Source organism: Gymnogyps californianus, chromosome 2, assembly GCF_018139145.2.
Source record: "Gymnogyps californianus isolate 813 chromosome 2, ASM1813914v2, whole genome shotgun sequence".
Classification (NCBI taxonomy): domain Eukaryota; kingdom Metazoa; phylum Chordata; class Aves; order Accipitriformes; family Cathartidae; genus Gymnogyps; species Gymnogyps californianus.
This window is the reverse complement of record NC_059472.1, coordinates 64,981,199-64,985,496: the sequence shown is the minus strand read 5'-3', so window position 1 is coordinate 64,985,496 and position 4,298 is coordinate 64,981,199. Positions and strand designations below refer to the sequence as shown.

Here is a 4,298-nt window from a genome sequence, read left to right as displayed (position 1 = left end):
TACCTCACTAATGAAGTAGTTTTAGCAATGAACCTAGCAGATATACCAACAAAACATCTAAGCACATGCTTAACATTAGTGGAGCTTAAGACCCAAGCAAAGTTAGGCACATGCTTCAGTGCTTTTCTGAATTGGACCCACATTTAGATCCAGTGCTCTACGTTTTTCCAGGCTTCCCAATTTCCTACACTGCAAGAGAACCAAATTTCAATGGAAAGAGTTTATAGGGGATGCAGCATTAGATGTTGTCAGATATATTTTATAGCCAGATTCCTTTTGTAGTCAAAGTTGATCTGAGTAAGGGCTGAGAAATTCAAACACATGCTGTGCACTGTATCTAGCATTTCCATAGTTGTTAAGGAAATGGTGATCCTATTGATCTGCACATTACCTTGCAGTTCTCCAAAAATGAAGTCTGTGACATTTACTTCTCCAGAAAAATTTATGCATTGGCCTTTGAATGTTATTTGACAGCACAAATATTTATGTTTAATTTAACTGACCAACCTATTAAGTGGGAATCACATTATTCACGAATAATCAATGTTCAGCTGGTGGTCCAGGGTGCCGAGAGCAATTTCTGAAGAACATTACATTTGTCCTCATTTCAAAATGGGATAGATAGTTATTGTAGAGCAATATCGCAGACAATTAGTTATGCAGTGTTTTGTTAAAGGCCTAGCCCTGAGCACGGGGCTACGAGAAACCATGTTTCCCTGGTGTTGACGTGTCAGAAGGGAGCTTGCACTCCTTGACAAATGGTCTTTCCCATATGTTATTAGTGCATAAGACAATTGCTCTCTTCCAGAAGTCTTTTGGGAAATAGAGAATGCCTGTGGTACGAGGGTGGGAGAGTCCCTGGGTCCCTGTGACTGCTTCAGTTGGCTTTCAGGTATGGTATACAGAGGGGTAGGGCAAACCTCTGTCTTCTGTCATCCTCACTATGGTTTTCTACCAAGCTTTTCGCTGCTATGTCTGTGCTTCCCATTCCCCAGTCTCCCTTGTATTATCATTACAAGATGAATGTGGAAATCCAAGACCTTGGCCCTGGGACCTGGAATTTGTTGGCTCCACTGGACCAGGCAGGGCTGAAGATATTTCGTAAACTTAGAAAGAACCAAGAACACCTGATCAGCTTTATATTTTGTGATGGTGACTTTAATGGCACTTAAAATTAGAAGTCAAGTCTGATAACACTGTTCTGTAAGAAAAACAAAATGCTTCTGGTTAAAAATATTTTAATTTTCCATTTACATGACAAGTTTGTAGCTATTTTTATACCAAGTTGTTCTCTACCTTTGCTCCCTCCCATCTTTTTGCTGATTCATATGTGATTACCGCTAACTTAATACTAGAGAGATTACTTTATTTGTACTGCAGATATAGTTTTCGTCTACATGTTATAAATATGTACAGTAGGCTCAGCATTTAAAAATATAACCTTTTATAAGACTTTAATTAGATTTGGTCTTTTTTACTAATATTTTATTTCTGTTTTGTTTAACTTTAGTTCTGACTTGGCAAAACATTTGTGCATTTGGCCCACTTTTTAAAAACTGTGCAAAATTTTCTGTGCTAAATGGTTTGATTCCATGTACACTTCCAAAATGCCACTTAGTGAAAACCAACCACAAAGACAAACCTTGTTATTTAGCAGTCGCGTTTAAGATAGCAAAGATCAGCTTCCATGTGGACAGGGCCTTCGGATCAAACAGAAGGAACGGACTAAGAGATTGTATGACTGCGAACAGATGAAATCATGTGACAGGCTTTATTGCTGGTGAAATCTGTTTCCACTTGCTGCCACCCACTAATTTGACAATAGATTGCATCATGTGGTTGCAGCAACTGAGATGACTAGCAACCATTTTAAACTGCTTTCCTTAAAGGGGAAAACACTCCATAAAAGCAGTGGAACAGAGAGACAGTGTTGTGAACATATTTTAAATTTTAGATAAATGCAGTAATGTATGCTGCAGTATATTAAATTTAACATAATCCAAGTATTTGGTGACGAGCTAAAGTATTAGCCAAAATTTGTTTATTGAGAGATTATTCTTAGTGGACAAAGACAGCTAGGAGGTTTGTTAAGAGTAATTTAGCTCATACTAGAATTGCAATTACCACCTAAGTGCTGTATGGGAAATGCACAACATTTTTCAAAGCAGAAAAATAAATAATAATGAACCCTTAGCTTAAAAATGCAATTCTCTCCGTGTTCTTTTCTTGTAAAGAAAAATCTACATTTCAAAGGAATATTTTCTTACATATGGAAATGCTTATTTTCTAGCTACTGAAGATCTGCCAGGAAATATTAGAGAATATCATGTTCAGAGTTTTAGAAGGCAAATTGCTTCTGCATACACTGTATCTAGCAGACAGCTTTATGGTGCTCTTTACCTGTCTGTCATAACATCATCAGTTTTTCCAAAGTACCTGAAGCCTTTGAAAGTTAAGAATTGTAGCAGTATACCTTCACATGACACACGTATTTAGCAATGCTAAGCTGATTAGCGAGTAAATATAAACAACACATTTATGTGCTTTAAACCCAATTATTAAATGTTCCTTGATGGAGGAAAAAAACAACTTTGAAATTAAACACTTGCGTCAGCATAAGAAAATGGATTTTAAAGAGCACTTATCAAAGCACATATAACATGGCTGTGCACCTTTAAAAATGAGTTTCAGATGTACTTTATTGTCTTAATTTATATCCTAGGGAAGCAGGGAGGGCCACCTTAGCTGTGGAAGATTTGGCTTTTTAGATGTAAACACTGACTTTAAAACATCTCAGCAGCGTTTTCAGATTGTCACAGTAAGCAGAAACATCCATGTTGTTAGCCAGATGGGAAATTTCATATGCATTTCTTAAACCGGTTCATTTTCTTGTTCAGTGCAGAGAAGCCAAGAGCTAATGCTGAGGTCTGGGACATGCTTTCAAATGCTTTTTGTGTCAAATTCCATGCACCCAGAAAGCCTTACTCTTTTATTTATTTGTTTAGTTTTATTTTAGAGAGAAAACAGTGCATTTCTGGCAGTTTATTCTTAATCTGTCTTAAACCATTCTGGCATTCTGACAGAAAAAAATTTTCTTTGAAACTGCCAGGATAATTTGAAAAACTATTTCAGAAATAAAAACTGAGGTCTCCTTAGATTTCATATTGAGACAAGTTTTAACTGATTGAGTAAGAGCTGTAGAAATGCCCCATGGTCATACCTTTGAGGAAGTTTTCATCACCACTGCATTTACCACTTCTTTGGTCTCCCCCTTATTTTGACAAATCACGAAAGAAAATAGCTGTCGTAGCTCTATCTGTTTGCTGTTTGGTTTCTTTCGTTCCCCGTACGGTTTTCCGCTTGCTTTTGATTGACTCCAAATTAGGCAGCCAAGATCGGTTCTATTTATTGGGTCAGCATAATGCAAATAAATTGCTGCTGCTGCTGCTGCTGTTGGTTAACTCCTTAATGCTTGCCAGGGAGCAAGCCCAGCACCCTTGCCCCCCCCCCACCACCACCCCCGCCGCTGGCTGCCAGCAGTGCATCTGCTAACCAGCAAGGGGCGCGCCGAACTGCAGCCATCCCGGGGAGCGCTCCCGGAGGCACCAATGGCCCGAGGCTGCTTCTCAGAGAAGGGGGAAAAGGAATTCAAACCCAAAGGTTTTTGAGGAGACGGCTCTTGCAGGCGGACAGGCCGGGGTGAGGAGTCAAGGGAAACGCCGAGCGGGATCGGCAAATGAAGCGCCTCGAAACCGTGTTCCTCCGGAGGGCAACCGTCGTAATGCACTCGGTGTTCGCGCTTGAATTTTAAAAGCAGGTTTTAGCGAAGTTCAGAACACTGACGTTTCCTGATACCTGATAGTTGTGAAAGCACGTTTTTGGAAAACGACAATTGAGGAAGATCGTCACTGGTTTGGAAACCAGAATGTTGAGAAATCCTTAAAAACCTCTAAGCTTTGTTTTTGAATCAATAAAACCAGAAATCCTGCTTGGAAAAAGCCCACAGATTTTGTAGCGTAAGAGAAAAAAACCCAAAACACCAAAAAACCTTTTCCCAACTGCTGTTTCTACATGATCTCATGAGGGGGTTTTGAGCAAGTGAAAAGCAATTGGAAGGGGGCAGAAAAACCTGGGTTTCCTACTCCACGTGAAACTACTTGTGTTCACAGAGAGAAATTGTGGCCATCTTACAGAAATGCCACCACAGCAAATCATTTAAGCAATGATTGACAGCCTGGTGATATCTTTACCTGCAGTGTACCACTTTGTGTGCTTCCACAATGCTACCAGTTTTGATG

The 4,298-nt window shown here is 39.5% G+C and overlaps 1 long non-coding RNA gene across 1 annotated transcript; it reads right to left on the bottom strand.

Annotated features, from left to right (window-relative positions):
- Nucleotides 1–996: 996 nt before the first annotated feature.
- On the bottom strand, nt 997–3,313 carry LOC127013720 (uncharacterized). The gene is made up of 3 exons (XR_007766109.1): nt 3,221–3,313; nt 1,643–1,741; nt 997–1,201 (listed from the first exon to the last, which is right to left on the bottom strand). It is a non-coding gene; the product is annotated as an uncharacterized LOC127013720 (long non-coding RNA).
- Nucleotides 3,314–4,298: the final 985 nt, after the last annotated feature.